Genomic DNA, 14,290 nt, shown 5'->3' with positions numbered 1-14,290 from the left:
AGATCAGTTTGGCAAAGGTACAGGACGGCAGGAAGGCTCAGGATCAGGGTAGGCAGAGGTCAGTAATCCAGATCAGTTTGGCAAAGGTACAGGACGGCAGGAAGGCTCAGGATCAGGGTAGGCAGAGGTCAGTAATCCAGATCGGTGGGGCAAAGGTACAGGACGGCAGGTAGGCTCGGGATCAGGGTAGGCAGAGGTCAGTAATCCAGATCAGTTTGGCAAAGGTACAGGACGGCAGGTAGGATCAGGATCAGGGTAGGCAGAGGTCAGTAATCCAGATCGGTGGGGCAAAGGTACAGGACGGCAGGTAGGCTCAGGGTCAGGGCAGGCAGCAAAGGTCATCACCGGGAAAACTAGAAAACAGTAATAATCGAGAGACAGGAACAGAGGGAAAAACGCTGGTAGGCTTGACGGATCAAAACAGACAACAGACAACCAGAGAAGGTATAAATACACAGAGGATAATGGGGAAGATGGGCGACACCTGGAGGGGGGTGGAGACAATCACAAAGACAGGTGAAACAGATCAGGGTGTAACAATGCAATTTTAGTGTAAGAGCTGTTTGAAAAGGACGCCTGAAACATCAGCCTGTTTAGGTGGGAAGAGCATTGGCCTATCCATGGTGACATCACCATGCGATACATTTGTTAATTCACCAATAAGAAAGAGTTCCCTAACTCTCTGCCAATAACAATTAATTTTCAGTTTTCTCCTCCCCACTCAGACCACTCCCAGACAGTCTTGATTGAAGAATGACATTTTGGTAAGAAGTGATTTTTGACATAAGGTATTCATACTTCATTGTTACCCACACATTATTTGATATTGAGATCAAAACGGCTGCATTGTACATTTAATAACTTCTTAAGTATAGGGGGCAGTATTTTCATTTTTGGCTAAAAAACGTACCCATTTGAAACTGCCTATTTCTCAGCCCCCGAAACTAGAATATGCATATAATTGTCAGATTAGGATAGAAAACACTCTAAAGTTTTCAAAACTGTCAAAATATTGTCTGTGAGTTTAACAGAACTGATATTGCAAGCAAAAACCTGAGGAAAATCCAATCAGGAAGTGCCTCTTTTTTTGAAACCTCTCTGTTCTTATGCATCCCTATCACCCATTCAAAGGGATATCAACCAGATTCATTTTTCTATGGCTTCCCTAAGGTGTCAACAGCATTTAGACATAGTTTCAGGCTTTTATTTTGAAAAATGAGCGAGAACGATCACATTGCGTAAGTGGATAGGTGGGGGCTCTCAGAGTGAGTTTTGCGCAACAGAGAAAGGCGGCCATTGTTTCTCCCGGTCCTTTTGAAAAACCAACACTCCCGGTTGATATATTATCGAATATATATTTGAAAAACAACCTGAGGATTGATTATAAAAAACGTTTTGTTATGTTTCTGTGGACATTATGGATATTATCTGGAATTTTCGTCTGCGTTGTCGTGACCGCTTTTTCCTGTGGATTTTTGAGCATAACGCGCCAAACGAACGGAGGTATTTGGATATAAAAATAATCTTTATGGAACAAAAGGAACATTTGTTGTCTAACTGGGAGTCTCGTGAGTGAAAACATCCGAAGATCATCAAAGGTAAACGATTAATTTGATTGCTTTTCTGATTTTCGTGACCAAGTTACCTGATGCTAAGTGTACTTAATGTTTTGTCGAGCGATCGATAAACTTACACAAATGCTTGTATTGCTTTCGCTGTAAAGCATTATTTCAAAATCTGAGACGACAGGTGGATTAACAAAAGGCTAAGCTGTGTTTTGCGATATTGCACTTGTGATTTCATGAATATGAATATTTTTTAGTAATTTTATTTGACTGTGGCGCTATGCTATTCAGCGTTCCTGATGACAATTATCCCGATACCGGGATGGGTGGTTCAGAAACATGGTTAAAACTATACTTTCTATATCATGGATGGTCAGTCCTTAGAAGAATTTGAGAGTGGTTACATTTCTCCAGCCCCATCGCTTTTTACCAAAACTCTGACCAGATTATATTTCAAAACTCAAGCTTTGATAACAAAATAGATCAGTTGTTGTGTCACTTGTGAGACACAGCTGAGCATAAATTTAAATAATTTGCTTTTTTATTTTACTGAACTGATGGTACCTGCATCTGATGGTCAGTCTCAGCGAAGGAAGTGAGCAGCAGAAGGTCCACCTCTCACGGTCCCTGCTCTCTCCTTTCCTCTGGTGAGACTGAACAGAGAGAGGGGACACCGTTTTCCACCTGATGGCGAAAATTACGTTACTTATGCCTCATGCACAAATTCATGTTGTTCCTATGACCAGAGAAAATGAGGGCTTCTGAATCAAGTGTACTTACCACCAACAGCGCAAGACGAATGTCTTGTGAAATATATTCGATTTGATTGTATTTGTAAGATATATTTTATTACAAACAAGAAGCACTTTTCAATGAGAACAGAAATCCACATTGGGTATAAAAAAAGGACATCACCAAAAACAGTACAACATGAGTAAATTAATAGCTATAAATAAAATGCATACAAAATACATAAAACGACTTCTTAGTCATGGCCTCTAAAAGGGCAATAAGGTGTGCCTCCCAGGCAGTGACCACCTTCTCCCGCTCCTTTTCCAGAGGAGCTCACAGCCCACAGAGATGATGAGGAGATGATGAACAGTGGGATGATGGAGTGTCAGCCCCCCAGCGCCTCATCCATCACTGCATACCACTTCCAGGATGCGGCTGTGGCCTCCCCTCCCTCTGTGCTGACTCCAATGGGGGGAGCTTTCAACTCCGGAAAATTATGGAAAAGGATGGCTTTCAGCATCAAACATACTACATGTAAAGCCCTGTAAATTATATTATGCAGTACATTTCTCTGGAATATTTGCACCTTTCTAACATGTATATCTTCACACTTACAGTACATGAATATGCCGGTGAAGAATAGGAAATAGATGGGAAAGTGTTGTTGCTCTTCGAGAAAAGGGGACCTTTATTAACCAAGCACAGTACAGCAATAAATGTGAAGGTAACATACCGTGTATGTTTTGCTTATGGTTTTCCAACTTCTTTCTCACCCATGCAGGTGACAGCTGCCCCTCCAGCTCACAATCCTTTATGTAGATTCTGAAAATACACAGGATGAAGAACAACATTAACCAAAACATGAGCAAAGTATAGTAGTGTGAACTTTATGTAGATAGCTAAACTGCAACATACTTTGTCAAATTGGAGTGCCAAGGTGGATTGAGGCGTCACTACAGACCTGGGTTCAATCCCAGGCTGTGTCACAGCCGGCTGTGACCGGGAGACCCATGAGGCGGCGCACAATTGGTCCAGCGTCTTCCGGGTTAGGTAAGGGTTAACCCGGCCGGGATTTCCTTGTCCCATCGCGCTCTAGCGACTCCTTGTGGATGGCTGGGCACCTGCAAGCTGACCTCTGTCCCCAGCTGGACTGTGTTTCCTCTGACACATTGGTGCGGCTGGCTTCCGGGTTAAGTGAGCAGTGTGTCAAGAAGCAGTGCGGCTTTGCAGGGTCATGTTTCAGAGGACGCATGGCCCTCGGCCTTCGCCTCTCCCGAGTCCGTAGGGGGGTTGCAGAGATGCGACAAGACTGTAACTACCAATTGGATATCACGAAAAAGGGGTAGAAGTACAACAGAAAAGAAGTAGGCCATTACCTCTTTAAGAATAATGAATATTTTAGGCCTTGCCATGCATTGATATTCAAATTATTATTACATTCTAAAATATGTGAGATTAATGTGGACTTGCCAGACTAAATAAATTGGATGCATGCATGATGATTTTTCTATAGCCTATGTGGCCGACGCAAGCACACATAATAAAACCATCAATAGCAGTACCATTAATCTCACCATTTGAATCACCATCGCTGTTTTTATGAGAAAGCGACCAAAACTAGGTTCCTTTTGTAATGGAAGGATTTTTATGGAAGGCCAAGCTGAAGCCAGCATTCGATGTTGTCGTCTTCATAATACCTGCATGTGGTTTTACCACAAAAGAGTATCGCAACACCCTTCAATTGAAGCGGCATGAAACAAACTAACGTAGCCACACTTCTCACAAATACTGAGAAAAAAAGAAATCACATATAATTATAAAGGAGCAGGAGAACTTATGAATTGGATACAATAATTTGGACTTTTCAAGCACCAAAGTGAGGAAATTACAGTTTTTCAAGGTATTACAGTTTTCAAGGTAGGCCTATTCCAGTAGGCTACTTGTCATGTGTTCTCCCTCTCCGGCCTTTAGGTCACCAAGCTGCTGATTACTGCCCAAACCTGTCACCATCGTCATGCACATCAGTGCCTCAAGACACTCACCTGGACTCCATCACCTCCTTGATTACCTGTCCTATTTATGTCACTCTTTGGTTCCTTCCCTAGGCGTTATTGTTTCTGTTTCAGTTTCATGTCTGTGCGTTGTTCGTGTTTGATATTATGTTTCGTTCATTCATTAAATGTATTTACTCTCTAAACTTGCTTCGCGACTTCCAGTGCACACGTTACACTACTTGAATTTCTGAACTCCAAATTCAAGTAGGACACGGCCAGTATTTTCGTGTACCTGCAGGAAGAGAACAAAGGACCATGTTGAGGTCATAAGCCACGTCCTGTCGCCACAGGAAGCTGAACCTCAACACAGGGCATCCCTATAAGGTGACGATGGGTTTTATGTAAGGATGGTTAGCTAGCGCAATCGCTGTCCACGGTGGCGTCATAATTATGTAAGGGCTGTAAGTAGTGCTTTTCTATGGAAGAAATGCCTTGTTCTCTGTGGGACTAAGTTTTGTCTATGAAGAGTTTATTTCACATGGTCAGGTGTAGACTTGCATTCAGGTGTAGGCCGGTGTCACTCAAAATCACCTTAATTCTATGTTAGGCTTCAAGTGAGGCCAAACTTTTTGCCATGTAGAGGGGGAAGGGGGGAAATTAATGCATTTATAATTAGATTAGGGTAATGTCTAGGGTTGAGGCCCTATCCCTAGCTTCATGTCCACTTCCAGCTAGACCCTAACTCAACCTTCAAGTCCACGTTCCGGTTCAACCCTTACCTAAAACCCAACTCTAACCCTAGCCTCATTCCAAACCTTAAGACAAACCGAACCCTTCCTAACCCTAGCCAAGATCTTGAGTTTGGCTATTCACCTGGATTCAGCAACTCTTCTCTGGGCTGAGGTCCAGGAGGCTTTCATCTCCAGACCGGTGATGCTGAGGGAGGTTGTGGGGTGTGTTTGAAAGTGTTGGACCAGGTGTGTTTAGTGTTCATTTTTGAATATGTTTTTATTGTGTAGAGGTGTTTGAGGCGTGTCAAGTCTGTGTGGCTGGTTTCTCTTGCATACACATTGTGACATACTGTAGTCTGCATGCTATGGCATAGACAATGTTGGTGCTCTGAATGGTCATAAGTTGTGAGATAGCACTGGAGGTGTGTGCATGTCGATTTTGAATGTGTGGGAAATAGTGCTGTAGTGCTGTAGTTCAATGGGTGGTTTGCAAAGAAACCACTACTAAAGGACACCAGTAATAAGAATAAACTTGCTTGGGCCAAGAAACACGAGCAATGGACATTAGACCGGTGAAAATCTGTCCTTTGGTCTGAAGAGTCCAATTTTGAGATTTTTGGTTCCAACCGCTGTGTCTTTGTGAGACGCACAGTAGGTGAACGAATGATCTCCGCATATGTAGTTCCCACCGTGAAGCATGGAGGAGGAGGTGTGTGGGTGTTTTACTGGTGACACTGTCTGTGATTTATTTAGAATTCAAGGCACACTTAACCAGCATTCTGCAGCGATACGCCATCTCATCTGGTTTGTGCTTAGTGGGACTGTCATTTGTTTTACACCTCGACAATGACTCAACACACCTCCAAGCTGTGTAAGGGCTATTTGACCAAGAAGGAGAGTGATGGAGTGCTGCATCAGATGACCTGGCCTCCACAATCACCCGACCTCAACCCAATTGCCACGTCCTGACCTTAGTTCCTTTTTTATGTCTCTATTTTAGTTTGGTCAGGGCATGAGTTGGGCTGGGCATTCTATGTTTTCTGTCTTTGTATTAGTTACCAGACGGAACTGTTTTGGTTGTTCTTTGTTTGTTTATTTTGTATTTTAGTGTTCAGTGCATTTTAAATAAATGACGAACACTTACCACGCTGCACATTGGTCCGATCCTTCCTACTCCTCCTCAGACGAAGAGGAGATCCGTTACACCAATTGAGATAGTTTGGGATGAGTAGGACTGCAGAGTGAAGGAAAAGCAACCAACAAGTGCTCAGCATATGTGGGAACTCCTTCAATACTTGGAAAACCCTTCAAGGTGTATTTCATCAATTTACCAATTCACATTTTATTAGCAACTTTTTTTGCCTTGAATGCAATGTATTGAATTATGCGTAAAAATCAATTGATGCATATATTTTTACATTAAAGGCAATGTCCAGTCTGTGGAGGTGGGAGAGAGGGGTGCCCTTGATAGTTTATTGTTAAAACGAGAGGCTGCCTGGATCTTTAACTTAAAGACCCTTGCTCCCTTCGGTCTCAACGTAGACTTTGATCTGAAGCAATTCTTGTGATTATTGTGACTTTGCCATTGTAATTGTTTGTAAGCTTGTGTAGTCTAAAATGAATCTATGATCGTATGCTATCCATTTGTTTTTTGTATGCTGCTCTTTGTATGCCATTTTAATATTTGAGAATTAACCAATGATATTAGGCCACTCTTGGCCATGATTACAGACACCTGTGTGTCTTTTGACACTATATAAACGAGTCATCCCGCAGTGTTTGTGATTATACCCTGATGAAGACAGCTTGGCTGTCGAAACGTTGGTAATTAAATTGTTGCATCTGAGCTCCTAGAGTGTGCGGCTCTCCTTTATTTTTAAGTATTTCATCAATTTACCAATTTCCATTTTATTACCAACTTTTTTTGCCTTGAATGCAATGTATTGAATTATGCGTCAATGCATAATTCAAGATGCATATCTTTTTACATTAAAGGCAATGTCCAGTCTGTGGAGGTGGGAGAGAGAGTCGGTTGGACAGGGAAAGAGAGGAGAGAGAGAGATTGTCAGGAGATAGGGAAAGAGAGGAGAGAGAGACTCAGGGGATAGGGAAAGAAAGGAGAGATAGAGAGTCGGGGGAAAGGAAAAAAGGAGAGAGAGAAATTATGACCATATTAGAGACAAATATTTCTCTCAGATTACACAGACCCACGAAGAATTCGAAAACAAACTCCCATATTTATTGGGTGAAATACCAGTGTGCCATCACAGCAGCAAGATTTGTGACCTGTTGCTACAAGAAAAGGGCAACCAGTGAAGAACAAACACCATTGTAAATATAACCCACATTTATGTTTATTTATTTTCCCTTTTTTACTTTAATTATTTGCACATTGCTACAACACTGTATGTAGACATAATATGACATTTGAAATGTTTTTATTCTTTTGGAACTTTTGTTTACTGTATAATGTTTACCGTAAATTTGTATTGTTTTTCACTTTTGTTTATTATCTACCTCACTTGCTTTGGCAATGTTAACATATGTTTCCCATACCAATAAAGCCCTTAAATTGAAATATAATTGAATTGAGAGGAAAATAATTAATAGGAAAGAGTGAGCTGGAGAGACGGATTGAGGGAGAGAGAGGGTGGGAGAGGGTGGAGGGGTGAAAGAAGGGGGAGGAAGAGAAGGAGGCAGGGATAAAGAGGTAGAGAGCGAAAGACCGAGGGAGGGGAGGGAAGAGGGAGGGAAGGGAAAGGAGGAAAGCGAGAGCGTGAAAGAAAGGGGAGGGAGAGAGAGGGTGGAAAAAGGGAGAGGGTGAAAGAAGAGAAGGAGGGGAGATTAAAAGGAGGCATAGAGACAGAGGGATGCACATGGAGGGGGAGAGAGAAATGGAGAGCTGGGAATGGAGAATATATTGAGCGAGAGATAGAGAACCGACAGACATGAATGAAATCGATTTGTGTCAACTACTTGATGCATATCTATGCATCAATATCATTGAATGCAATGTATTTACTTAGGCTTTATGTCACGACCCGGTGCGAGAAACAGTCACTAATAATCGTCAGAACCCAGAAGATGAGGCAGACACAGCAGTACTAGAGATGGTGGTTTAATTAAAGAACAAAATCTTCAGGCAAAGAAACTAAATCCACAATGTCCAAAAATAAAGCCAAGAGGCACAAAGTGGAAATCCTCCAAAATACAAAAGAAACTCCACAAAGTGGTAAAAAAACAGCAGGGAAAAACAAACCTCAAAAGACTACTCAAATAATACACAAGAACTAAACCAGAGAACCTCTGGAAAATCCAACAAGAGAAATATCTATATAAAACAAGGCTTGGGCTGGGGCTGGGTGCTAACTTACAAACACTGAGCAAGGAACTGAGGAACACACAGGGTTTAAATACTAACAAGGGAATGACCTACAGGTGCAAACAATAATTAGAGCAAGAAAAACAAAAGGTACAAAAAAGGTGCAATGGGGACATCTAGTGACCAAAACCCGAACAGTCATGGCCAAAACCTGACAGCTTTATGTCTCTGATTCTTGCTCTATTCATCAATATTGTGACACTTATCTTCACCACATTGAATTTGATGTATTCACATAAAAACTGTTCCAGATTGATGTTTTTAAATGATATCATGTTGCTCTCACTCTCTATCTGGGTGAATGATTGGATTGTCATCAGGCATTCTGAGACTCACAAGCATGTTGTTCTTTCAGTCAAAGTTGGTCAGTAGAATCCCTAGTCCCTACCAGCATGACTTCTCAGAAAAGCATTATTGGATTTTCGCACGATCCACCCTCTAAAATAAAATGCATCATAATAACATAATAGCAGTCATAATTGCAACCAATGTTTTGCACCCAGACGTTATATAGAGTCTGTTGTGGAAATACTACACAGGGACACCCGAAGTCAATCTTAAATTAATCATTGTTTAATATCATCATGCTGGAGAGGTTCCAACCAACTCAACGCACCAAGTGCACGTCGTTCAGGAGCTCTACCGGGGAGGCAGTCCCATTAGTTCTCTTATATACAAGTTATATTTGCATGATTTAGCTTATTCATCACTCATAATTAATTCATCATTAACGTTTGCTTCCTTCATGTGACCGACCAATACTGGGTCATGCATGTGACAGACCAGTACCTCACAGGGCTTCTTCCCCCAGCTGAGACCTTGAAACGGAGATATCCCTTTATCAAAACAAGATTCTGGGCATACTGCCACATTCCAGATACTGATAGTGACGATTCGTTCAAACAGTCACTTGCACGAACACAGAAATTGGTTATTAGAGAAGCACAAGCTTAAAATGTCCATCACATCAGTTTTTCTTTCTCCACTGATTTAAGTACCCTACTTTCATCCCTAAAATCTGCTGTGTAGCAAGTTAGTTTTGTCTGGTCAAGGTTGTAAGAGGAGAGCAAGATAATGAATATCTCCAATATATTTATGTCAGTAATGCAATAACACATTTTTTGTTAAAAGCCAGACATGATTTGTTCTGCCTTTTCTTTCTCTTCGTTCACAGGTGATAGTCTATAGTATTCAAAGATCTTTTTAAGAGCCTTTTTGAAAACCAAACGTTGCATTTAAAACATTTTTACATCAATTGCATTTGATGCATTATCAATGCAATCAATTTGGCCTTCATTCAAAATCCTAATATGTGCATCTTCAGACATCCAGACTGAGTAATTTGATGTCAAGTGGCAGAGCGTATTGTGTGGCCAAGCACGGATGTTCTGTGTGCTTCTTCACACACTCTTCATGAGCAATTTCATTTTGGTCAAGATGCAAGGGGATCGTCATGTCAACGATTCAAAACACAATGCAGTTGATTGGGCATCAACTCCTGAAGGGGGAAAAAGAGCACGGTGCGAAACACGTTTTATTAATGAGTAATGAATGTGTAATAACCAACACTGCAGCACATAAAGCCTATGGTGTTTAACCATGACGGGCTCCCACGCACATAACACACACACACACACACACAGAGACATGCACGCACACACATACACAGTGTAAGCCACCCAGATAGCAAAAAATGTCCCTCGCTTGCTATTTCCCACTGTCGCTACTCCCAAGGCCATGAACTCCTACCGCCAGCATTTGGAGTTTGGCATTCAAGACGTGATTTGCATCTCTGGCGGGTAGCCCCCGTTCAGAGGACCGCTATACGCCCTCACGCAGGCCACATATGCATCTCTGGCATTTAGCCTCCACTCAGAGGACAGCTATGCGCCTTAGGCAAGCCATCTAGCCATGAGTTAATGTGAAAGACAATAGTCAGGAATGTATCTAATCTCAAATTCTGCTGCAGCTTCCAGGCTGGTAGCCCATTTTAACCTAAGCCTAGCTATTGTATTAAAAGCACATATTCTTTTGCTTTATTCACACACTCAGAATTCGCTGCTTCAACATCAGTAGCCTACTTCTCCTAGTTGGGCGTGTGAGTTCAAGTTCGCCAAGTAGGCCTATGTGTGGTCTGATTGAAATAGAGTAGGCTGCCTACATGGGCGGAGAATCACGTGGCAGATATCTTTCCAAGGAAATTAAATAAAATATGATTAGACTGTAGTTTAAATAAATATTGATAATTGAAATAAGTGGTGACTAGTTGTACAAAAAAATGGAAAAGGTGAAGGCACAATATACGCATAGGTTACTATGTTGAGCGAGCGTCGTGCCTCTTCATTTCAATAAGAATTGAATACCCATTTATTTGTCTCTGCCTGCAAAACGTACAGACATTTGAATATAGCCAATGTCTCCATTTTCTGTCTGTTTGGTGGAAGGCTGTTTCATTATGGGTTCTTCCATTAAACCAGACTGTTTCTGATCTGCCATTCAAGATCCCTCTTCATTATCTATCATTATCAGCAAGTGCTCTCCTGTTTTGAACTACACACTTCAAATGGGTGTGATAGGCTCGCCGGGCTCTACTTCATACAAATGCCTCCATGACAATTGAAGAGAGCTGTTGAGAAGCTCTTTTCAGATGGTACTTGTCAGTATGCTGTCTGTTCAATAGGCACATTGCCCACTGCTCAACTGAGTACTTGTTTATTTTCCCTTGCATCCTGGGGGAAGAGACTGTTGTCGAATGTGTTGGTGTGCTTAGACCATCTTCATGATGTGGACACAGAGGAACTTGAAGCTCTCGACCCGCTCCACTACAGTCCCGTAAATGTGAATGGGGGCGTGTTCGGCCCTCCATTTCCTGTAGTCCACGATAAGCTCCTTTGTCCTGCCCACTTAGAGAAAGAGGTTGTTGTTGTCCTGGAACCACATTGCCAGGTCGTTGACCTCCTCCCAATAGGCTGTCTCATCGTCATTGGGGATCAGGCCTACCACGTCGTGTCGTCGGCAAACTTAATAATGATGTTGGAGTTGTGGGCGGCCACACAGTCGTGGGTGAACAGGGAGTACAAGAGGGGACTGAGCACACACCCCTGAGGGGGCCCCCCATGTTGAGGGTCAGCATGGTGGATGTGTTGTTGCCTACGCTCACCACCTGGGGGCAACCCGTCAGGAAGTCCAGGATCCAGTTGCAGAGCGAGGTGTTCAGTCCCAGGGTCCTTAGCTTAGTGATGAGCTTGGAGGGCACTATGGTGTTGAACGCTGAGCTGTAGTCAATGAACAGCATTCTCACGTAGACATTCCTTTTGTCCAGGTGGAAAAGAGCAGTATGGAGTGCAATAGAGATTGCATCATCTGTGGATCTGTTTTGGCGGTATGCGAATTGGAGTGGGTCCAGGGTTTCTGGGATGATGGAGTTGACGTGAGCCATGACCAGACTTTTCAAAGTATTTCATGTTTACAGACGTGAATACTACGGGGCGGTAGTCATTTAGACAGGTTATCTTGACGTTGTTGGGCACAGAAACTGTGGTGGTCTGCTTGAAACATATAGGTATGACAGAGGTTGAAAATGTCAGTGAAGCGCACGTCCTGGTAATCCGTCTGGCCCTGCGGCTTTGTGAATGTTAACCTGTTTAAAGGTCTTACTCACATCAGCTACGGAGAGCGCAGTCATCCGGAACAGCTGTTGCTCTCGCATGGTTCAGTGTTGCTTGTCTCGAAGCAAACTTAGAAGCCATTTAGCTCATCTGGTAGGTTCGCTTTGTAATCCGCGACGAGTGTCAGAGCCAGTGTAGTAGGATTCGATCTTAGTCCTGTATTGACGCTTTGCCTGTTTGATGGTTCATCATAGGGCGTTGCATAATTTCCTGTAAACACCCGGATTAGTGTCCTACTTCTTGAAAGCGTCAGCTCTAGCAATTAGCTCAGTGCGGAATTTGCCTGTAATCCATTTCTTCTCGTTAAGATATGTGAGGACAATGTCGTCCATGCACTTATTAATGATGCTGGTGACTCATGTGGTAAACTCTTCAATGCCATCAGATGAATCCTGGACATATTCCAGTCTGTGCGAAACAGTCCTGTAACTTAACATCTGCTTCATTGGACCACCTACGTATTGTGCGCGTCACTGGTGCTTTCAGTTTGAGCCACCACAGAGATACTGCAGCAATCAACTAACTCTCCAACTTACCTTTGAACTACAGAAAAGCATGTTTCTTAGCAGCGTGACATTGCCTCGACTGTCAGATGATAAATGGTGAGGCTTGTAAGGACAGACCGGCACAGGCGAGACGAGTCCAGTCTACACCACATGCAATGGTCTGGTCTCTGTGTAATGATTTGTTATGTTGTCAAAATATTCTGATGCTATTTAGCATATCCTCCCTCTCTTCCATTTCATCTGACTGTCTTATCATAGAGCCACACAGACAGGGATGGATGAAAGTCGACTTTTCACAACCAGCATGTATGGGCAATATGGGATAGACTTATATAGGGAAAACATGCAATAAAATGTCACCAGGTCATTTCAGTTTATCACTGCACATCTTGTACTGATATTAAATCTGATACAGATATTAGATCTTGGAGACTGTGAATGCATTTTAGATCTTGGAGACGGCGACTGTATATTAGATCTTGGAGACCGTGAATGCATTTTAGATCTTGGAGACTGTGAATGCATTTTAGATCTTGGAGACGGCGACTGTATATTAGATCTTGGAGACCGTGAATCCATATTAGATATTGGACACAGTGAAAACAAAACTCAGTGATATTCTGCCTCAAATCAAGGAAATTGCAGTATTCACTAAATTTTACATGTGATGGAGTGGCGCAGCGGTTTAAGGCACTCCATCTAAGTGCTAGAGGCGTCACTACAGACCTTGGTTTGATCCCGGGCTGTATCACAACCGGCTGTGATTTTGGTTGTCCCTTAGAGCGGCGCACAATTGGCCCAGCGTTGTCTGGGTTAAGGGATGGTTTTGCCGGGGTAGGCCATCATTGTAAAATAAGAATTAGTTCTTAACTGACTTGCCTAGTTAAATAAAGGTAAAACATAAAAATCTCCTCCTTTGTGGCGGGAAATGGTAGCCTTGTCTATGTCAGAATGAAGTGACGATGTTGTAACTCAATGTCGCATAGAATATTGCCTGTATACTGTCCCAATGGACAACAACTGGCTGAATATTATCATTTGACATCATTTCAAACAGTAATTTGTCAAGTCATTTCAACCAGTTTAGCACACTGGGATAGTGTCTCAATGCAGTTATGAGCCCTGGCCTGATACCATGTGTTGAGCATTTCTGTGGTGGCTGACACTCTGGGTGTACCCCTGTGGTGAGACCTTTTCAGAGGAACTCATCATTTAGCATGGCTGGCTTGTCATGCCAGAATGAAGGCTGTCTGTCTGGCAGACAGGCACTCTGAGTGGACGGCCCAGGTTAGGGGGTACTGGGGGGCCTGATATTTGCACACCAAGACGGTAGACCCTTGACCGGCCCTGGTGTTTGCTGTCTGGCTTTTAGGGCTATGTCACATCACAGATGAGAGACAACCCTGGCATCTTGAGACTGGAGTTTAGAGTTTGGGGTGGAGAGGATGGGGGAGTGGTGTAGAGGGGCGCTAGCGTTGACATTTACAGAGATCTGAGGGTAAGTGAAACTCTGATGACAGAACATTTGTTTGCTCCTGGGCACCGACAGGGTCTCTCACCAGCACAGAGAGGGACAGAGTTGAATATAAAGCGACTTTCAAACTTACTTTAGGCTAGGTGAACACAATTGTTGTTTTCACCTACACGATGCCTGCTGATAGATGCTTGTTTGTACGTGAGTTTGGTATGTGACTGGCAGCTAGCAGTGCTTA

This window comes from Salvelinus namaycush, chromosome 2 (genome assembly GCF_016432855.1).
Source record: "Salvelinus namaycush isolate Seneca chromosome 2, SaNama_1.0, whole genome shotgun sequence".
Lineage (NCBI taxonomy): Eukaryota > Metazoa > Chordata > Actinopteri > Salmoniformes > Salmonidae > Salvelinus > Salvelinus namaycush.
This window is presented reverse-complemented; position numbering follows the sequence as displayed.